We start from the raw sequence: 24,630 nt of genomic DNA on the forward strand, positions 1-24,630 counted from the left end.
TTGTTCTCTCTAGTACCATTGGAGAAACTGAGGCCCAAGGTCGTCTTTCTCTGTATTATGTGGCATTCGAATTATATATAAAAGGGAGCAGAATAGCCACCCTAAAATGTGCCATTATGGTATGTAGATTGCTTTGAGATGAAGGCAATCAAGACCCAGTAAATTCAAGAAAAACCCTTTTACCTCCTCTTTAACTATTTAAAATAATTTAGGTAGGGTACCTTGGCCCAGTAAGAGAATTATTACCAGAGATTACTTTTTATTCAAAGGACTAGTAGGGCAAACATGTAAACACCAAACATCTATTCTTCTTATCATCCTATGAATTACCTTCCTCCTCTTAGAAGCCCAGGTTCCTATCACATTCCTTAGCTCAGGATGGTATATAAACTTCAATTGCCTCACTTACGAACTTGCCCTTAGGTCTCAGGTTTTTATGGTCTCCTGTATGTACAAAATTTTGTCCTTCTCCTGTGTGACTGACTGTCTTATGTGAACTTAAATATTAGGCCAGCTAAAAAACCTAGAAGGGAAGAGGGACATTTTGAACCTCTTCAAACTTAGCTTGGGCTTGGCTTAATTGTGATTTAATTATGGAACATAAAAATGCACACAGTTACACACATACATGCATCATATTTAGGAACAAATTGAGACAGCATTCTGTTGATTAAAAATTGAACTTACCAGCTAGATACTGTATCTCTTCAGGCAAAATACAGTGCAGGTAAGACCAGGGTATACCTCATGTGCATAATCTCCGATCATCTTATGTTTCCTCCCTTTTCTCCAAGCAATAGAACTCAATGAAGCTCTTTAACCTTTCACTGGTAGCCTGAAAGACTCCAAGAAGAGTGTGTTAAGATGAACTAAGCCAATGAATGGGCAAAATTCTCTCCTACATCATGCTGGTGTGTTGCCCTCTTTATATGCATTTTATTGAAAGCTTTTACAAATCCTTTTAGCAATTAAGCAGAGTATGAATTAAGAGTTACAATATAGATGGGCCTGAGAGTCAGAAGCTCCATATGATGCTTTAACTCATTGACTGTGTGACATTTGGTTAATATTTCACATCTGTGCTCCTAATATGTGCATGCTCAGTCATTTCAGTCCTACAGCTCGCTTTGCAAACTGTAGCCCACCCAGCTCTTCTGCCCATGAATTCTCCAGGCAAGAATACTGGAGTGGGTTGCCATTCCCTTCTCCAGGGGATCTTCCCGACCCAAAGACTGAACCCACGTTTCCTGCATTGAGGGCAGATTCTTTACTGCTGAGCCACCAGGGAAGCCCATGTTGCTAATATGAAGAACTAAATAGAACATAGAACACAAAACACTGAACATCAAACATCAATATATTGTAAGTGATACAAGAAGAAGCATGACAACCTTTTAAAAATTTATTGCAACCTGGAAGCTATCTGCTGTCCATTGTCCATAGGTCTCCCAGCTCTCTGAATGTTCCATTATCATTTCCAAGTAGAAACAATTTAGCATAGACTTTCTCCTACTACATAGAGTTTATGAAATAAAACCTGGTATATCTGTTTGTCTTTGTTCCTTTTTGAATGTGTTTTTGGTCAGTGGACAGGTGGATCATAACTGTTTACCTGGCTACATGACGGTCTATTTCCATGCCAGTTTTAGAAGCCTTTAGGGGAATTGATTTCCATTTGTAGTGCAGATATTTAAATAAAGGCCGTGATCATTACCCTTGACAACCCTGTCACAACAGTAAAATATATTTTATTTAGTCATCAGGAAATAGTAGATACAAACCTAGGGAACCATACATGAGTTTCACTGCTACCAAGAGTTGGTAATAGGCCATATCTAAAACATTATTTTTTTTTCACAAAATACTCAATCCAGTCTTATGTTCAAAAATATCTGAAAGTAAGTCCCTCCATGTTGGCTTTTTAAATTAAGATTATGTCTCTTATTTCACCCTGTTTCTAATTCAACACAAATTTACTAAATCTAATATACACAGACATTATGCTCAGCATTAGCAATGCAGGAATGGACAGGGCAGACCCATTAATTTAAATGGATAGTTGGAAATTGATAGTTGAAGAGGCAGAAAGGAATATAAACAGAAACCTACCAGAAATAATTAGGACCAGAATGCAATACAAGGTGAGACTACAATCAGAATAAAGGTGGCAATTTAATTCTGCTTGGGAGAGAGGGACAAGAAGTATTAAAAAAAAAAATCTTCGTCGTATAGAATGAGGGAGGTTTTTTCCATGGATATTAGAAGTGCTTTAGAAGGGAATGGTACATACAGGGAGCTCTACTGTCAGATAACAACCACGGCAAAGATGCAGAGGAGGGGGAGTTGATAGAAAATTTAGGGAATGATGTTAATTTGGTTCCATTTGCTCAACAGGGATGTGACAAGTCAAAAGCTACTGAGGTTTTCTGGGGTCATCTATAAAAAACTCGCATACCAACCCGAGGATCTGGACAATAATGACTCATGCTAGGTTTTTAAGCAGATTTAGCAGACATATGGTGATTTTGCTTATCCTGCATTTGTCCCCACTCTCCCATTAAGCCTTTTTATGCTTCTAATTATTGCACTGAAGTCATCCTTTGGAGATCCAAATTTTCCCCAGAAGATAACTGGACTTTTGCTCGAAGGGTGGGCATGTAAACTATGCCTATCATTGAGAATTTTCTACCTTCATGGCAACAATGATTGACTGAGGGATGGGTAAAAAAAATCATTTTTCAGTGAGAATTTGATAGACACATCATTGAATAGAGCAAAACAGGAGAGTTATTGAGTAGTGATTCATCCATACCTAAATCCAGAAATAAACCTGACATTTTTAGTTTGAGTTGAATTTCTTTCATGTACAACTAAAAAATGTCTTTATAAAAACATGTAGTAGCAAATATTTTTACATGTATATTTTACAGAGATTGCTGTCATTCTGACACCTAAATGTTAGATTTCCATAAAAGGTGTTGGAGAAAGGGATATCAGATAATTGCTGCTGGGGAAGATGGGATAGGAGCCTTATTTAAGGCAGTGTTCCTGGGATTGGAGACTGGAGACCTTGCTTGCTGAATTGTTCTTTCTTGGGTTACTAGCTCCCAGCTCAAGTCCCTGCATATAGATGGTACTCACAATTTACTGAACAAATGCCCATGTTATGAATTCAAGATGGAGAAACTTATAACTTGCATGGGTAGTGGTGAAGAAAAATAGAGAATTGAGTATGCTATTTCTAATGAGGACCACTCTAATGAGGGTTAGGACTAACCCTAACCCTAACCCTAACCCTAATCTCTATCACTCGATCTATAATGACATTATTTAAGTTAAGAGAAGAGGAGAGGAAGCTAAAAGGAGTAGGATGACATACTGGCAAATGAAGCAAAACATTTTTACGTATTTTGGAGTCAATGTTCATCTTTGGATATTTGTTTATGATATTATTTTTCTTTTCCTTATGCTTAGAGATAGAAAATGAAATTACCTACCCTTTATTAAGTCTTACCTATTAAAATCTTTCCTACTCTTTCAGATATATTTCAAAGGCTAGTTCATTCTTGGAATTGTACTCAATGCAGCAGTCTGAAATGACATAATTTAAAATTCCTACAATATTTATAGGTATTTACCACTTTCCTCACATGTTGATTTGTTGCATATGTAAGAGTATTATCTTGCTGCTTGATTATAGTTGCTTAAGTTCAAAACTATGTTTTACTCTTCTTGATATCCCAGGAGTTCCTAGAAAAATTGCATGGCAATTGAAGAAACAAAACAAATATGTATTTAAAAAGGGACATTTAGAGAGTTTTGAAGTTATGAGGATTTTATTAAGAATCTTTTTCAGAAAGTAGTTAATTAAACTCAGATCTCATTTTTCCTGTTAAATTGAGGTTTTGCTTTAAACTGGATCTAAATCTACTACACTTATTATTGAAAATGTCCTCCCCTAGCATCAGAGTCTCTTTCATCCTGTCCTATATCTTTCTCAAGCAACATCTAATATAAAATGTAATTTACCTTTTAAGCTTCACAGTATTTTTGTTGTCTACAGCATCTAATTAGATCATAAAATTTGTGAAATTGGTATCTTTATTTTATTCATTGAAGTGAATATCTTTATTTTGTTCATTTATGTTTCAAGTGACTGGAACAGAGACTAGTATATGGTAAATATTCAATAACATTTGTGGGATAAATGAATCAAGGGGTATCATTTATTTATTTATTGAAGGTCAGCACTTACTAAGGATCCAATTGTGTGCACTTTCAGTGAACACCATCCATGTGATAATCCATGTGAAGAGTTCTAATTCATGTGACACTTCCACTGTCAGTGTTTTGAGGAGATACTCTCCAATGCCACAAAAGTGTAAGCTCCGTAAAAGTTGGAATTTGTGCCTGCTTTGTTCCCTGCTGTATCCTCAGAACATAGGACTAATTCTGAAACAAAATTGATATTAGTCAAATTATCATTTAGTAAGAAATGAATGAATGAGTCAAAACAGCAATTTAAAATAACAAAAGGATGCGCCTTTCCTGAGGCTTAAGGTTTCTCCATGTGAGACCAACCACCATTAGGATAGTGGGGCTGACACTAGAAAAATCACCTATCTACTTTTTCAGTCAAATAATAGTCCAAATCAATACAGTAGAAATAAAAGATTTTGATTCAGTTGAAAGAGTAATAGCAAAGAACATCTAGCTATAAGTTTAATATTCTTTTTTTCTTTATTCAGTGGAAGTATACTTAATCAACTCTAGCAACCATTGGTTAAGGAGGAAAAAAATGGAATATAAAATTTATAAACTGCCTTTATTCTGAGCATAAATGGGGATGAAAAATAGAGAAATTCAATGAGCAAAGCCACAAGAAACAGAATGAAATAGATATGCATTGTGTGCTCACTCTGTGATATACTCTAGTGATTGCCAAAGAAGGTTTTTGGATGAGACTGACAGCTGCTTTGATTTCTTTTTTCAGTTGTAATGAATAAACACAGAAAAATATTAGGTATGCCAAGGAAAAACTTCTAGAAAGGGAAAAGAATGTACTAACTATAGCACAAATGCTCATGTGGTTCACACACACACACACACACACACACACACACACACACACACACACACTGCAACAACCTATTTAAATTTAATGCCTGGTTTTTGAATAACAAGGGGCCTTTAATTTTCTGATCAAGCTTATTCATGAGAAGGTTGCACATTCATAAGCAGATTGCATTCAGTGAAGAAAAGTAACAAGGGCTGCAAATTTCTGTTTCTGAAATTTAATGGCATGTTGGGGAAAAATTGTGGCTTCCAGCTTTTTAGTCTATACCACTAATGGGCCATGGGTATTATTCCATATCATATTCTACCAAACACTGCATTTGTTTTCAAGTTGTAAAACTCTTCAGAGCTTGGACATGAGCCAAGCATCCAGTCTCTTTTCAAGGTGTTCAAGTTCATGATCTCTCTGTAGTAAATGACACTCTAAATGTGAAGCATCTCCTTTCCAGGAAAACGTCTAACATTCCTGCAGTAGACAAGATGGCTCCTCAAAAAGGTCAATGCCCTAGAATCTGTGCCCATGTAATATTATATTATTACATTACAATATTTGTAATTATTTTACATTATTGCATTTGTAATCAGATTTGTAATAATATTATATTATTACAAAAGAAACTTTTTCTTTGCAGATGTAGTTAAACTTGAGGGTTTAAAAGGAAAAAAAAAATATCCTGGATTAGTCTCTGAAACTAATGTAATCCATGAAACTACAGCACATTAGCAGAATTTTCTCCAACTAAGGTTGAAGAGGTGCCACAGAAAGAATATATCAGAGAGATTAAAAGTGTGCAAAGCAGTCAGTGGACATACCCTCATTAATTTGGACATGGAAGGGGCAATGTAACAAGGAATGAAATCAGCTTACACAGTTGAGAGAAACATCTTGCAGAAAGTCAGCAAGAAAATGAGAACCTCAGCCCTACAGTTCAAGGAAATGGATGTTTGGTAATAACCGAATGAGCATAAAGCACATTGCCTCTTCTAGTCTACAGTTAAGAACCCAAGGGAGATGAGATCTATATTTTGTCCTTGTGAAAATCAGAGCAAGGTAACTAACTGAGTTTCCCCTGGAATTCTGAGTTGTAGAGCTACAGTATGTTGCTCCAACTTCTTAATTTTTTGCAATTCATTATGTCGGTAATAGTAAACAAGAATAAATAAAAAGAATAAATAGAAGTAAAGCATTAAATATAACAGAAGAGTTAAGTCCTATTACATCATTTAAACACTGCAACACGGCACAACAGTGGCTATGTAATAAGATGTAATCAGGCTTTTCCTATAGGAGAAAGGAAATGTAGAATGAAAAAAAAAAAAAAAAAAAGCTGAGTCCAAAGCTCTTGTACACATTTAGCTCTGTGAATCATTGTTGACTGCAATAATGTAGGTAACTAAATAGATAATAAAGGTAATTTTATAATACATGCCTGAAGTATGTCTTTTGGAAGAGCTTGATTTGCAACAATAGGTTGCAGCTGGATGTATTGAAACCATTTCCTACAATTATTAGCAAAATTCAATGTTAATTTCAGACATTTTCATTTAGAGTAAAGTATGCCCGATATAAGACGATGCTGTGGTGTGACACTGGCAGGGTTTGAATTCTATTTAACGACTTGTTAGCCCTGTCATCTTCGTGAAGTTATGTGAGTTTGCCCAATCTTAGTTTCCTTGTATGTAAAATAAGAGAATAATAACACATGCCTTCTAAGGTGGTTGTAAAACTTAATAAAGATACCGAATTGAGATAATCCAAGCAGAGTAATTAGTAAAGTGCATCGAAGAGTAAAACTCTCAAAAATTTTGACTGCTGTAATTACCTGCTCTCTTTTTCCTTCACATAAATCTCACCTATGCCAATAACATGAAGATAGTATTCAGTCAGTCAGGCCAGTCAGTTCAGTCGCTCAGTTGTGTCCGACTCTTTGCGACCCTGTGAATCGCAGCACGCCAGGCCTCTCTGTCCATCACCAACTCCCGGAGTTTACTCAAACTCATGTCCATTGAGTCGGCGATGCAATCCGGCCATCTCATCCTCTGTCGTCCCCTTCTCCTCCCACCCCCAATCCCTCCTAGCATCAGGGACTTTTCCAATGAGTCAACTCTTTGCATGAGGTGGCCAAAGTATTGGAGTTTCAGCTTCAGCATCAGTCCTTCCAATGAACACCCAGGACTGATCTCCTTTAGGATGGACTGGTTGGATCTCCTTGCAGTTCAAGGGACTCTCAAGAGTCTTCTCCAACACCACACTTCAAAAGCATCAATTCTTTGGCGCTCAGCTTTCTTCACAGTCCAACTCTCACATCCATATATGACCACTGGAAGAACCATAGCCTTGACTAGATGGACCTTTGTTGACAAAGTAATGTCTCTGCTTTTTAATATGCTATCTAGGTTGGTCATAACTTTCCTTCCAAGGAGTAAGTGTCTTTTAATTTCATGGCTGCAATCACCATCTGCAGTGATTTTGGAGCCCCACAAAATAAAGTCTGACACTGTTTCCACTGTTTTTCCATCTATTTCCCATGAGGTGATGGGACCAGATGCCATGATCTTAGTTTTCTGAATGTTGAGCTTTAAGTCAACTTTTTCACTCTCTTCTTTCACTTTCATCAAGAGGCTTTTTAGCTCCTTGTCACTTTCTGCCATAAAGGTGGTGTCATGTGCATATCTGAGGTTATTGATATTTCTCCCGGCAATCTTGATTCCAGCTTGTGCTTCCTCCAGCCCAGCGTTTCTTATGATGTACTCTGCATATAAGTTAAATAAGCAGGGTGATAATATACAGCCTTGATGTACTCCTTTTCCTATTTGGAACCAGTCTGTTGGTCCATGTCCAGTTCTAACTGTTGCTTCCTGACCTGCATATAGGTTTCTCAAGAGGCAGGTCAGGTGGTCTGGTATGCCCATCCCTTTCAGAATTTTCCACAGTTTTTTGTGATCCACACAGTCAAAGACTTTGGCACAGTCAATAAAGCAGAAATAGATGCTGTTCTGGAACTCTCTTCCTTTTTTGATGATCCGATGGATGTTGGCAATTTGATCTCTGGTTCCTCTGTCTTTTCTAAAATCAGCTTGAACACCTAGAAGTTCATGGTTCACATATTGCTGAAGCCTGGCTTGGAGAATTTTGAGCAGTACTTTACTGGCGTGTGAGATGAGTGCAATTGTGTGGTAGTTTGAGCATTCTCTGACATTTCCTTTCTTTGGGATTGGAATGAAAACTGACCTTTTCCAGTCCTGTGGCCACTGCTTTCCAAATTTGCTGGCATATTGCATGCAGCACTTTCACAGCATCATCTTTCAGGATTTGAAAGAGCTCAATTGGAATTCCATCACCACCACTAGCTTTGTTCGTAGTGATGCTTTCTAAGGCCCACCTGACTTCCCATTCCAGGATGTCTGGCTCTAGGTGAGTGATCACACCATCATGATTATCTGGATTGGACTTTGTGTAATGTGAACAACATTGCTCTTGAATGAGCAACCCTGGATCAGAGAATCCATGTTATAAACGGTAGGTCCTCCATTTATTACTAGATGAGATTGGGGAAGTTTTCTCATTTATTTTAATAGATTATTTGAAATAGTTTTGGCTTTACAGAAAAATTGAATAGATAAGCTGTGGCTCTCTTTATTTGCCTATCTCTTCAGTTTCAGGGCAGCAGTTTTCCTTTTGACCTCAGTTCTCTGATGGAGCTAGAAGAAAGAATTGCCCCTTAACATGTTCATAACCATAATAGTTCATAACTATTTTCTTGTTATAAGGATGGGAGTGATAATGTCCAAGCTTTTTACATGTCTTGGAAGAAACCAAAATCTCCCATTTGTTTTAACCTCTTGGAGCTCAATGCCATCCTTTACAGACTTGGAGCCTGCTCCTTTGGGATCATCACACCACTGGATTTATGCTAGAACAGGGAGGCAGCCTTGATGCCTATCAGGCCATCTGGTGCTCAAGATCTATAGGGTCCACTGGAACCAATAGCCAAAAACCTCCACCTTTGTCAGGCTCACCACGAAGCCGAGAAAATTAATCTCTGTTGTAAGTGTGTAAGTACTCAATTTAGGGTCATAAAAGCAGTAGATCAGAAATGGTTGACCTATGGTACAGACACATTTTCAGAGTCCTTCTTAATCCAGTTCTCTAAGGAGTCACTATCAAATCATTTGCTCTGGCTCATAAGATTGCTGTGGTTTTTCCATTCAAAAAAGGTATAGAGAAACTGATTATGTTAATTCAAGGGTTTGTCTCCCCCAAAGAACTGATTCCTTCAAAGCTCCACTGTTTTGGTCATCTGATGCAACCAGTTCATTGGAAAAGTCCCTGATGCTGGGAAAGATTGAGGGCAGAAGGAGAAGGGGGCATCAGAGGATGCGATTGCTGGATGGCATCACCGATGCAATGGATATGAACTTGGGCAAACTCTGGGATATGGTAAGGGACTGGGAGACCTGGCGTGCTGCAGTCCATGGGGTCACAAAGAGTCAGACATGACTAGGCAGCTGAGAAACAACATCTCACCAGATGTTCCTGACCAGGTGACAAATTGAATGCAATTTGAACACAATACAAAGCACTGTTTTCTTCAGAGTAAGACTAGACTCAGGAAGAGAGAAAACTCTAAATCTTGATAGCTTAATACAATAGAACTTCTTATTCACACAAATTAAATTGTGTATTCCTGGCCAGTAGAGACTCTCCACCAAGTCTGTTTTAGGAAACTAGGCATCTTCTCTCCTGAGGTTCTTTGATCTTCCTAAGCTGCCATGCCCATTAAGAACAAGAAAGAAGGCAAAAAAGCTTGAGAGATCACTCTTTGGAGGGTTTTGGAAGACAGATGAATTAGATGTGAAAATTAGCTCTACTCCTCATAACCTGCATGGATGTGATGACATGACTTAAAGTTTCCGACTCTCTTTTCTCTCTTATTTAGTTCAATAACACCTAACTAAAAGCTGACAAATGAAATTAAAGAATGTGTCTTAAGTCCCTAATTGGGGTTTAATACTCAGCAGCCATTCAATGAACAGTTGACATTCTTATCCTTTTATTGTACAATTGTTTTACTAGATTGTGTAGACTGTATACATGGGTGTCTATGTAAACAAACATACACACATGCATATATACAGATAACTTTCTGTATGTATTGTAATTTAGAGCTTTTGTTTGGTTACTTAATTGCATTCCCTAGCACTTTCAGGTCCTTTCCATCTCAAAAAAGTATGAAGGATAATAGGTGATCAGTTCAAAGCAAGTATACTGAAATGAAATTGTCATTTTTGTAAGTAAAATATGATTACCTGCAATTTCATATGGCTCAACTGAGTATGTCACCTTATAGTCTGAGAGGGTTATGAGGTAGAAAAAGGATTTATACTAGCTTCTGAAGGATGGAGAAGATCCAAATACACAGCAGGTGGGGAGGAAAAATCATTCCAGAGACTAAAATTTGGCCCTGTTCACAGCAAAAACATTTGCAACTGAACGTGCCAGCTACAACTTGCCTGGTGCTGCCCAAGACAGGCAAAAATCCCACCTCACTGCTGATCTAACACATTCAAATTCCATAAAAGAAAATGACTTGTTACTTATCAGTAGTTGCTTTAATTATTTTTATTCATTCTGGTTCACCTGTGAGCAGCTCTCTGGATACTTGATAGGATAGTATAAAGTTACTGAGCTCTTGTTCTTTATGAAAAATCTTTTTATTCTCTGGACAGTCATTTTATAAAGGAAGACTCATCACAATACAGTAGTTAATTCCAATCAAGTTTTCCACTCCAGTTTTCGGGGTGTTAAGCTCTTCTCAGGCATCAGTGTAAGGCTGTTTGCTGTGTCTCTTATGTCTCCAATCAAATCATGCATAGGGAACTGTTTGGTGCATAATTTAAATTCCATGATGCAGATGACAGGTCTCAGATCAGGGTCCGATCTTTATAGCTAATGAGGACATCTGTCGCATGTGGAGACTTTCCATATTGCGAACATACTGTGAAGAGTAGGTATAACATAGACTTCACAGTCTTTGGAATAGAAACTTTTGGTGTGAAACAAGCTCTCTCACCTTTAACTTGGACACTTAACCCCTTACCTGTTTGTAAAGCAGTCATATAAAGATACTTAATATAAAGCTAAATGAATTCATAATGAGCTTATGATAATATTGATAAATATTCTTTGTAAGTGGTAAAACAAGCGGACATACAAGTTTGGTTTGGTAAACAGATACTAAGTTGTTATTATGTACCAAACACTCTATCTAAACTCCGAAATATAGAAGAATAAATCATGATCTCTGCACTCAGAATTCTTATTGTCTAGACATGAATTCAGCAACAGGTAATCCCAATTTATCAGAGAAAGGACCATTGTAAGAATCAATACTTGGCTATACAACAAGTAAGTTGTTATATGGAGGCAGCATCTAATCCGCCTAACTTCTCAGCTCCAGGGTGAACCACTGCACGTGCATGCTAGGATACTAGCAGCTGTAAAACTCACCCAATCTTACTATTAGGAAAATTACAGGATATATTTACTAGGAAAAAACTAGTTATACAAAAAAGAAGAGAGGGGAAAACTGCAGGCAGAAAAAAGAAAACTGAGAAAAGTAAGGGAGCTGGAAATAGGAAGGCGTGTTCTGGAAAGCTCAAGGAGGTTTCTGAGGTGAGAATGTATGAATTTCCTGTTGCTGCTGTAACAAATTTAGTGTCTCAAATTTAGTGTCTCAGAGCCTCAGAGCTCTGTAGATCAGAGTCTGGGTGCAGTGTGGCTCAGCAGGGTCTACTGCTGAGAATTTCACAGTGCTGAGACCTGGGGGTCAGCAGAGCTACATTCCTTTCTGAGGCTTTTAGGGATAAATCTGCATTCAAGAGAGTTCAAGTTCATTCAGTTGTTAAAGAATTGTTCAGCTGGTTCAGGACTAAAGTCCCTATTTCCTTGCAGGTTTTCAGCTGGCGGAGGGGCCAGTCTTTTCTTTAGAGGATGTTCATATTTTTTTCTCATTCTTTCCTCTTGCCCTTCCCTCCTCTAAGCTTGGAACATGGTAAACACTGAAAATATCACCTGTTTTTATTTACTTATTTACTGTTTTACTGTATGAACAAATTACTCAGGAAGCCCAAAGGAGAAAATAATGACTCAAATGGTGGAAATGTATGAAGAAATAATCAGTAGTTGACATTTAAGTTAATGCTAGAACTTAATATTAACTTTAAGTTAGTGTTAGAACTTAATAAATAGAGAAGGAAAATCTCATCCAATGGGATCAAGATAGACACAAACAATCATTTTCAAAATGAAGAGTGCAGAGAATGATTTTTTTTTTAAATTATTGAAGCTCATAAGATGTACTGTGGGAGTAGGAAAAACGAGCTGAAAAAAATCAGTAAGATAAATTGAGATCCGATTTGATGGGTCACATCAAGGCATCTTTAGAAAATACATAGGTAGGGTCTATCTATTTTGTTGAATAAGTAATATAACTGAACTGCAGGGCATCTATTAATATTTGTATACAAAAGTTGGACTGTAGTTAAAAAAAAGGGCAAAGTCTTTAGTCTTAGATGTCATACTATATAATAAGGAGTTATCAAAGATTTATTGGAAATAGTGATACAATAAGGAATTTATTTTATCAATAAATATTTTTAAAATACACTGAAATTTATTTTGAGTTGCTCCTAGAATTCATATCCCTGAATAATTACTGTGACACTGATTTACTCTGCTATTACAGATAAAATCATTTAATTTCTTGGAGTGTTTATTTAAAATAAGAACTTAAAATATAAAATAACCTGCTTGGTGTTTTTGTTAATGTGATCCTATAATGTTCATGGTGATAAAGGACTAAAATAGATCTTAATGCTTATTATCTAATTAGATATACCAAGTTGAGCCTGCCTGGATGGGATAAGATATGACTCAGAGCCCTAAAAAGTCATCAAACCCTGCACAAATTTCACTTGCTTGTGTTTTGCATTTTTCTAATAGAGTAAATACATGTTCTATTGCTCCTGTAAACAAAGAGTTGGCTTGTCAAACAGCAGAAATCCCTTGAAAGTAACTCTGCAGTAAGTCACAATGCATTTAAATGACTTTGCTGCTCCCGACACAGAATTCTTGTTCACTTCATTTTTTCTCATTAACATAATATCTCTATTGCAAATGAAAACTGTATGTAGGCACCAGATTTAGAACCAGAACACTGGAAATTGAGTTCCACGGCTGACTCTCAGTAACATCGTGGGCAAAGTAATTCATTCTTCAATGTCTATTTCATCCTCCCTAAAATGAGAAAAGTCACCATTCTTTTAAAGTTGCTGTGAAGACTAAGTGAAAGTGAAGTGAAGTTGTTCAGTCGTGTCCGACTCTTTGCGACCCCATGGACTGCAGCCTACCGGGCTCCTCCGTCCATGGGATTCTCCAGGCAAGAGTACTGGAGTGGGTTGCCGTTACCCTCTCCAGGGGATCTTCCCTATACAGCGATGGAATCCAGGTCTTCCGCATTGTAGGCAGACTCTTTACCGTCTGAGCCACCACGAACTAAAGACGGTAAATCCAAAGGGCTTCATGAACAGAAAACATAATGTGTTTTTAAAAACACCTAATAAAAAGCGGTGGCGCGTGCATGTGCTCAGTCATGTTCGACTCTTTGCAACTCCATGAACTGTAGACCCCCCATGCTCCTCTGTCCGTGGAATTTTTCAGGCCAGAAAACCTGGAGTGGGCTGCCATTTCCTCCTCCAGGAGATCTTTCCAACCCAGGGATCAAGCTCGTGTCTCTTGCATCTCCTGCATTGGCAGGAGGATTCTTTACCACTGAACCACCTGGTAAGCCCGCAAACGTATCAGCATCACTTTGTAAAACTTCATGAAAAATATTGTGTCTTCAGATTTGGTAAAATTAAAACAGCCCTATAGAAAATAGCCTCCATTTATGGTAGATTTTTAAGTATGAACACTTGAAAACTAAGGCTATAAAATAAAAGATAATATCTACAATTAATTTCTAAATGAAAATTTCTAGGTGCTGTGTACATCACAACTTCAAAAAATATATCTTGCTAGTCAGAACTGAACTTTTCAAGATTGAATTAACCATAGATAATTCTAGAGAAGAAACCAAGATCATATGGATAGTTGCTTTAGGAAAAAAATCTAGAATATCCTTTGCATATTGGTGTGATTGCTTTGATTCCTATGTTTTTTTGAGGGCTCTATTTTGGCTCTCAGCTCCAAGTGACTTTTCTTTCAAGTCATTTGAATTTTTCTCCATTTCCAGATGCTTAAAATAAATAAGCAAAATAAAAAATTGAAAAAAAGAGGGAAAAGTTTCCAGAATAAAACTTATCTCAGAAGATAAGAGAATAACCCAATTAAATATTGCAATTGGCAATTTTACTAGTATTTAAAATAAATTCTTAGCTCAGAGTTTAAACCAAAAGTGAGGGAGCAGGGAAGAAACTGACTTTTATGTATACATTGGTCTTTTGTTAAACAATTTTAAATGCACCTTACTTTGAAATAAATATATAGCCTAATTTTAACAAATAACTAGTTCTTTGGTCTTCTCTTTTACAAATAATGTGCCCACATTATCTACTTAAATTTTTTTGTTGCATATGAAAGATACTATCTTAGATCAATTTTCTTGCAGCATTTATGTCTTATCTTGAGTAAAACCTGATTAAAATTATGTTCACTTATTTTTTGTAATTAAACTTTTAGCTTCAATATTATAGCAACTTTGATAATATATGTCCTTGAATGAGAACAAGTCGTTCTAGAGAAAAAGGAGCTTTCAGACATTTTAGAACAGGGAAGAATTTTTACCTGTTGTCTAAAATAGCTCAGGTTGATAGGAAGAGAATTTACTATGTCCACAATTATTTGCAGTAAGATGGCAAATGCACTCTGACTCACAATTCATGCCTTATCAGATGTATACCTATGGCTGATTCATGTTGATACTTAGAAAAAACCAGCAAAATTCTGTAAAGCAGTTTTCCTTCAATCAGAAAATATGTTTTCTATAGTGCTACAAATTTTGATTTATGAAATTTGAAATTTAATTTTGCACATTTCAATTTAGTTCAGTCCCTCAGTCATGTCCAACTCTGCAACTCCATGAACTGTAGCACGCCAGGCCTCCCTGTCCGTCACCAACTCCAGCAGCCTGCTCAAACTCATATCCATTGAGTCGGTGATGCCATCCAGCCATCTCATCCTTTGTCGTCCCCTTTTCCTCCTGCCTTAAAGCTCTTCCAGCATCAGAGTCTTTTCTAATGGGTCAATTCTTCGCATCAGGTGGCCAAAGTATTGGAGTTTCAGCTTCAGCATCAGTCCTTCCAATGAATATTCAGGACTGATTTCGTTTTGGATGGACTGGTTGGATCTCCTTGCAGTCCAAGGGACTCTCAAGAGTCTTCTCCAACACCACAGTTCAAAAGCATCAATTCTTCAGTGCCCAGCTTTCTTTATAGTTCAACTCTCACATCCATCAATTTGCACATTTACAGATATGTGAAACAGCAAACTAAGATGCAATAAGCACAGTTATATTTCATACATTCCTTCTTTTAGGCACGCTGGTTAACTATAACCAGCATGAATCATAAAGAAAAGAAAAGAAAAACTCTATCTCTTGATATATTTGAGAAGTTGATGATTTATTCAATATAGCACAGAAAGATGGTCGGATGTATTTCATAAGGCTGTAATTAGGTTTAATTATATCTAGATAAAGATAGAGCTATATGCCCTATTATATAGTAGCATGCATCAAATAAATATTTAGTACTTGAAGTTTTCTTTGTCTGATAAAAAAAGTGTCAAAAGTAATTTCTCCAAAAAATAGGAAATAAGGCAAAGTGACTTTGAAGATAATCTATATCACAAATAATAACCAATTTCCTGAAAACCTGAAAATCAATTCACTTTTATATTATTGAGCTCTGATTATTCACTGGACATGTATAAAGTTCTGGGAGATTTAGAAAGTGCTAAGAAAATCCCCATTCTTTCAAGGAACTCAGACTGATCTGGAAGTGAAATCTACAATTTCACTGAAACACTTAAATACCATGGCGTAATAGAGACAAAGTGTTTTGGAGAAATCAATTCTGACTGAATGGTTTGTCATTAATAATTTCAGCAACACAAGCCATCAGTTGATAGATTTCTGTCTTTAGACCATTCCTCTCTTAAGGATTATGTTTTCTATTTATGGGGGAATTAACACAGGAGGGCCAGTGAGGTCTTTTTGACAGTTATAAAAGCTTCTGGGCATCCTATTTTGTAGAAAGCTTATTTCTGCTTTATTTTATTACATTTGCTGTTGTTTTTTTTTTAAATAAAATGTTTAAACATTCTTTATTTGAACTATTTTATTTTTGCACTTTTTAATAAAAATTAATTCCAAATACTTTTCAAATTCATTCTCCATCAAAAAAAATCTCTAATAGGTAAATGGAATTTAAAAATACACTTTTTCTAAAAATGTAAGCAAATTACTTAAAAGGTATTTTTTTTTAAGCACAGATGATAGACAAGGGGGATAGTGGGTCCAGTCTCTATCCCTAATAAATATTATGATAAATTAAAAAAAACTAAATTGTTTTTTAAAGATATTCCATGTTAAAATTGAAACACTCAACCCAAAAGGAATGGAAATCTGAAGTTGCTGTTCTTAGAAGCAAAAACAGTTTCCCCCCAAACGTCTAAACAAACTGCTTTTAAGAAAAAAACTTCTTATTTTACATGTACTTGTTTGATTTCTTTTTAAAAAGTCATCAACAAAGGAGCCATTAAAAAATCACAAAGAAAGGAGTTTTATCTATTGAACCCTTGATAGAGTTCTAAAAGGTCCATTTTGCAGGTTTCTCAATTTTATAAGTAGACTGCTGTGGCATTTGTAAACCAACATTAGACAGAAAAATCTTCTATTCCTCTTTGGCTCTGTTCCATCAAGATTATACTCTCCTGCCAGACCAGTCAAAAAAAAAAAAAGAGTGAGAATGCGTCAAATGTGATCTAGCGTGGCATGAATAAGTATACTTCATAAGACTAATTTCAGAAGATGATATTATATTAGCAGAAATTTAATAAATTGACTGATATTTAATGTAACATGGCTTTTATTATAATTTGATGCTGAGATTATTTGCCCAAGAGTATGTGAATCCACTGATACAGAAAGTAAACAATGCCATTCACTTGGATTCAAACTGATTTAATCTGTAGTGTGATAGTGAATTAATAATGCAGTGATATCAGTGGATTTTAATAAATGCCTTTCCAGTGAAAGCATGTACCAAAGTAAAATGAATGTCCAAGAAATACATATAGTTGTCTTGACTTTAAGAGCTGGGTATCAAAATACTTAGCAGCCAGATATTGCCTTTACAGGGATATTTGTCAGCTTGAAACTGTTTTGCCATGACTAATTACAAGTTCTGTTTGTAGCTTCAATATAAGGGACAGATACCCAAGGGACTTAACACCCAAATTGATTAATTCACTTCATCTTTAGCAAATTGCAAGTAAATTGATTTGGCATACATAGCAGGAATGTCTTAATGCAAATGTGGCCTCCTCTATTTTCCTAAGGCATCCCTAATTAGAAATGACATTATTATTATATTAAGAAGGGAAAATTGGGATAATCATTTCATCTTCATTTCTGCAGAACAAATATTTTATTATACAGTCTCAACAGAACGATGCTATATTGCACTTCAACTCCAGCACTGAGGCTTACCAATTCAAAACAGTAAAATCCACAAGGCTAGAATAATAAAGAAACGATTGGACTATTCAAATTCACCAAGCCATGAAGTAATTGAAGTAACAGGCACCTCTCTGTTAGTAAGTGACAAAGAACGTCTTTTATTGCTGTGGTTGTTATTCTTCCTTATGAAGTAAGATACCTGCTTTCCTTCAGTTCCAAGTCCCTATCCTTAGTCTCATGAGTAGAACACTAACATGATTCTTTTATTTTTAGCTCAGTTAAAAATAAGCCTGGTGAAAGGATCCTGATTGAGTTAGAGGAGAGGCAGTCCGATTATTTTAAACAAAGAAGAATTTTCAGAGAGAAAAAAAATATCCTGTTTAAAAGTTCTTTGTGCAATGCCTGCTGTATAGTAAATGCTCAATACATGTTAAGAAAATATTAATGCTGGTTCTCAGTTATGGGCAGGGGATATATAGCTGTGTGTGGAACTGGTAATCAGAAATTTTAGGTTTTAATCTCGGTTCTGATGTTAGGAATGTAATTTAAGGAGATTGAATTGCTCCTCAGAATGTCACAGTTTCATCTGTAAAATCACCTGGAAAGATGTCCCCTATTTACTGGGGCTTTCTCTTGAGTGAGATAAGTATTATCTTTAGTGCCATGCTAGTCAATAAATGCCAATTCAAGCACCTTTACCTTTTATGAATTTTGGGGTATCATTCCAATTCAGACACGTGATAAAACCTTGGGAATTCACCAAAACTCTGTTTCTACACCCATCTCAGGAAAGTGTTATCTCTTCTTGAAAAAAAAAAAAAAAAAAGTTTTAGATGAACTGTAACAGTGCCTGTAATAATAGTTCATGAAGTTTGAAAGCCCATTTTAGATTCAAGGGCTTATTATAGTAGGTGGACATTTTTCCATTTTCCCTTTGTCCCTAGAGACCTTTTAAAAAGCTAACAATAACTCAATCAGCAACTGGGAACCATAAACTAAAAAAATGCATTCCAACATCAAATAACTTGATACTATACTGGTGCCATCTAAGGTTAATAATAGATTTTAATGCTACTATGTAAATTATTAATGCTATATAAGTAGATGGTTAATGTGATTGAACCTCTTTGTTAAAGAATAAAAATGACTGGGAATACTTATGATCATAGTTAAAGCCTGTGGCCTGCCACTTTTACTGGAGTCTGAAAAAGCTTTCTCCTAAAATGGAACCGTGCTAGAACCCTTTCAAATGTAGCTGATCTCTGTTCATTTTATATTTCTAGTTAATAAATTATTAATGTAACTATTTTCATCATATATATGTAAAACTAGGAAAGTCTATTCTTCAGTAGGCTAAAATACTAAACCACTCCCCTCCCCCCAAAAATTTCCAAAATGGAGCCTACCAGGGACTTCCCTGGAGGCCCAGTGATTAAGGCTGCATGCTCCCAGTGCAGAGTTCAAGGGTTTGATCACTGAGGAATGATCAGCGAGAAACTGAGGTCCCACATGCTGCACATGGCCTGGAAAAACAAGCAAAAATGAAGCCTATCTACAGGAAGTAAAATTCTAAATATGCTATTTAAACAGGACCATGGGGGAATGTAAGACCTTACCAGCAGCAGGATTTAACGATAATCATGAGGATGTATATTTTTAAGGCCTTTAAGGACAAAACAGAACACATATTTAAGGGAAAATGTTCAAGGTTGCATATCATGATTAACTGTCATTGAATATATCTTTCTCTCATTTCATGAATTCTCTGCAAGGAGATTAAAAAGCATGCTGGTTGAAGGCAGTAAATGATTTACTACAGAGGAGACTCTAGAAGAAAAGTGACACTTAGTACTGAAATGTTATGGCCAACCTTGATGAATAATGGCAGAAAAGCAAGCTTCCTTCTCTCTTTTGGCATGATTTATTATATAAAACCTCCTTTCAGGTGAGTCTTTGAGTCTGTGTGTGAGTCAGGTGATTCACTTTGCAGGCCTCACATATAATAGGCTGTCCTTCTGTGTTTTTGCTAATTTGGTCACTTCCCCTATACCATATTACTCTTCAGCTTTTCTTTTCTGAAATTTACCTATATTTAGAAATTTAAAGGGGTATTTTGGATAGGAGAGACAACCAGATGTATATATGTTGGTGGGGGAGTAAGGGTACTTCTTAAGTTCAGCATACGTCCCTAACTAACATGGAGGCTGCAGATTCATGCAGGAGAGACCTGAAAATGTCCAAGTTCTGTACCAACCCAGAGGGAATGTGTGGCTGCTGACACATGTAGGACAGATTTGAGGGGGTTTGCTGTAAAGTGAAAACTGGAACAGACTCAAATCCTGCCTGAACTTTGAAGATGCACCCAGCACACATATAGTTAAATCAGTAGTATGGAATCTTTACTAGGTCCAGGTGTGTTTGAGCTCAATCTCTGACCAGTCATCGGCTTATGACAAGTTTTGCTGATAATTGGGGGCAACCTCTAAAAAACAAAACAGAAACTCCAGGAACCTAAAGGCTGCATGATGTAAGAGACACAGGTTCCACAGATGAGGTCTGGACCAGGTTGAGTTAGCAACAAAGCAGCTATGATAGCCTTACCTAAAAAACAAGTAAAATCTAGACTTGCTGTAGTGGACAATCTAAAATGACTAGTTTTTCAACATTTATGAAACATATAGTCAAAGATATAATTTTTCCAGGAGTCATGTATGGAAGTGAGAGTTGGACCATAAAGAAGGCTGAGGACTGAATAATTGATGCTTTCAAACAGTGATGCTGGAGTCCCTTGGACAGCAAGGCCATCAAACCAGTCAACCCCAAAATAAATTAACCCTGAATATTCAGGAATGAGATGTTCGGATGGCATCACCAACAAGATGGACATGAGTTTGAGCAAGCTCTGGGAGTCGGTGATGGACAGGGAAGCCTGGTGTGCTGCGGTCCATGGGGTCACAAAGAGTTGGACATGACTGAGTGACTGAACTGTGCTGATTTGTTGGAAGGACTGATGCTGAATCTGAAACTCCAATACTTTGGCCACCTGATACGAATAGTCAACTCATTGGCAAAGAAGACCCTGATGCTGGGAAGGACTGAGGACAGGAGGAGAAGGGGGCAATAGAAGATGAGATGGTTGGATGGCATCACTGACTCAATGGACGTGAGTTTGGGTAAATTCAAGGAAATAGTAGAGGATAGGGAAGCCTGGTGTGCTGCAGACCTTGGGGTCATAAAGAGTCAGACATGACTTAGCAACTGAACGACAACGTGAAACATAGAAAGAAAGAGGAATGTGTGACCTGCAAGTAAAGGAAATAGCAATTTTGTGGAAGACTAAACCCTTAACTAGTGAGATCTATACCAACTCTGGCCAGTCAGTGTCAGAATTGAATGTCAGTACATCCAGATAAGATGGAAACCCAGTACTACCAAATAATGCTTGGACAAGCAGCAAGATAAAAGTGATGTCTTATAAATATTCATCAGACAGATTTATAACCTATATAATCAGAATTGGAAAACAGAAGTTAAGACCAAGGAAAGCAGAAGTTAATTTAAACATAGATATGGAATAATCAAAGTCTGAATCCCATACATCATAGATATCAATTTAGGTCCTGTAGGACACATCTTGCTCTAAGGTCATTAATCACTTGTGTTATCCAAGCCACCATGACAACTGATTTTGCATGAACACAGACTAACAGTGTCTATGCTTTGCATCTAGTGGTTTGTTGAACCAGCTCTTATGGGCTCCTGGAGCTACTAATAGTCAAATATCTGAGAGCCCTGAGAGTCAGTTGTTAAATCATCCACGGTTTGAAATAGGATTTGGTGGAAGAGTTTCTACAACACAGTTAAGGCAAATTCAATCAATGCTATATTTTAGAGCTTTCTTCTTTTAGCTTCCTTTCTATACTCTTGTTTCTTCCTTCCCTCGTCTTCCTTCCTTCCATCTCTCCCTCCCTTCCCTCCCTTCTTTTATCCTTCTCTCTCTGTCTCTCTTTGTCCTTCCTTTAACTTGGAAAGCTAGTTTACCAGTCCACCACAACTTCTGACTCTTCTCATCTTACATTATTTTTCTTTGCCTTCCTGATGCTGAGGAACATGAGAAACTATGGATTCACCTGGTGGATAAACAACTTGGAAAACCAGGGCTGCTCATGCCTATACGGGTGGACATTTTACTAATGGGAAGCAAAAATCCCATGGATGAATTATTTTATTCACTTGAATAGATTGCCTTAAAATGCAATACACATATCCTCTCCTTAAAAACCATAATTTGGTGTTGAAAACAACAGTGACAAGTAAAACATATCTTAAGCAGAAACATTTTTCATTAATCACAATTGTCAAAATTATGATGCATTTCAATGTTGCCATATTTTTACTAATAGATAAACATAGAGCAATTAAAAATAATAAACATAGTTTATATAAGTAATAGCAACATATGTGAAATGAACAAAGTTTTGTAGATAGCTCAAAATATTTCTTTTATGTTCCAAATAAGAAAAGAAGACTCAATAGTGGGTGGTTATTAGTGAAAGATGGAGAAAAGGAAGTCAATTTCTTAGAATTCTTTTTTCTTTGAATGATTTACTTGACTAAATGCCAAATATATTGGACCTCATTGTTTACACTCAACCTGTGTTCAAGAAATACAGCTATGTTGAGACACCAACTTTAGGGCAAAGCAGAAACTAAATACAGGATATGTCAAAACATATGGAAATAGTGAAAATAGTGCATATGATGACAGAATGCACAAGACTAGAAGAGGTACCTCATCATCTATTCAGTTGGTATATGTACGTGAAGTAAAATATCTTGATCTTTATTCAAACATGGTGCACAATGCAAAAATTTTCAATTGATATTGTCATACTAGAAACTACTATATCAAGTACACTTGTGATTGTGTAACTGCCTGAAGCCATAATGTCAAAATCCTAATTCCTATAGCATAGGCATGCCTCATCTTATTGCACTTCACAGATAAAGGCACTTTAAATATTGAAGATTTATGGCAACCCTGTGTCAAACAAGTCTGTCAGCACCATTTTTCCAACAGCATTTGCTATATTATAGCAATGCTACCTGCTATAATATAGAATGTTATTTTTAATTTAGCATGTTATTCTCTGTTCATTTTATTGCAGTGGTTTGGAATTAAACCCAAAATATCTCTGAGGCATGCTTATATTTCTTTATTAGATTGTGTAAAGAAGTTGTTGAATTGGAAACATAAACATCACTCAAATAATGGTATACATCTCAAGAACTATCATGAGGAGCAGTAATTGAACCTTACTTGACAGCCACTGCATGAACTAAGTGTGTAGTTTGGTTTATCTGAAGACAATCCCTTGATATTGAGCCAACACTAATGCTTGGTCCAAATGGTTTCCAGATTTTCTCATAGTTCCTCCCCCTCATTTCCTATTGCAATTTCCTTTCCCCTCTTTTCTATTTGGAGGTGTTCTTGGGTTTATGGGAGTTATGTTCTCCAATAAAGTATCAGCAGATAAACGTTATTCTTGGTCAGTTTTCTGAGAACTTGACAAGAAGTCTTAATCTATATAATTAAAACATATTAATATTTTATTTGAAATCAGTTTGTTAAATATTCTCTAAGTGCCCATGTCATAAATACTTGGTTTAAAGGTGGTTTTTAAGAAATAAAAAGAAAATATAAGAAAAAAAATGATTCTCTCACATCATTAAAAAGAAGTGAGCTATAACCATATCCATTTATTTGTGAGTGTTTTACTGCCTGAAAATATTCTGTCTGGATTGTGAGACTGAGATAGGGAAAAAAAAAGTAGCCTCTGTCTGCTTTCTCTAGGAGCTGACAATACTTCAAGCTAGATCATGGTGTTCTCTTATAGAACAAAATAATCTCAGAGATCATAATCAGAAAATACTGTGGTGATCGCACTGGAAAAAGACAAATGCACTTCCTCTAGACCATGCCAACTTAGTGCACAAACTGACAAAATCTGCAGATATGTTGTTCACAAATATCTGTTTCTCTGTAAGGAGGAATTGCCTGGGAAAATGTGACCTTTGTTGCTGTGCCTTTACAAACCTAAGCACCACCAAGCAAGTCCGTGATCTTAGATGGAGGGTTCCTGCAGAGCTGCAATAGAAGTAAAGCTTTCCTTCTAGTTTCCTGCTCAGTCTTAATGTTTTGAGAGGTGTGCCTACATGCGTGCGTCTCCATGAGCACACCATTTGAAAGTAATCGAAGCTAGAGTTACTTTCAGTCTCCAGGTGGAGTGTAGCCCCAGGAAACAGCATGTATCAAATGTATTCTTTTCGGAAAAGAAGTTAGAGCACTTCCAAAAAGTAAATCAAACTTCAAACTCAAATACACAATCAGAACTGTTACTGTAACCCGTCAGATAAATTTCCCCTCGATATAGAAATTCTGCAGCGACTGCTCAGTCCTCCCTGGTCTCTGATCTTAGCCGAGTAGAGAGAGAGAAAAATAAATAATCAGAGCTGTATTTCTTTATTTCCTGTGACAAAAATATAATCCTCTTAACATGCAACTTCCCATCAGCTGTGCTGGATTAATTTGCTTTACTAAATGGACTGGGTTGGCAGAAAAGAAAGGTGATGGATCCAAAGCCATGTAAAAGCTGCAAAACAAAATCCACAGTCCTCACATAAAGAAAAATGAAAAACCCCGCTTTGTAGTACCCCACTCCTATGTCTGACCAGCACCAATAATCTCTTTCTATAGGTGATACATTTTCACCATTGTCAAATTAAATTATTTTTTAAAAAACAATAAAAA

This window comes from Muntiacus reevesi, chromosome 5 (assembly GCF_963930625.1).
Source record: "Muntiacus reevesi chromosome 5, mMunRee1.1, whole genome shotgun sequence".
In the NCBI taxonomy this organism is placed as follows: Eukaryota; Metazoa; Chordata; class Mammalia; order Artiodactyla; family Cervidae; genus Muntiacus; species Muntiacus reevesi.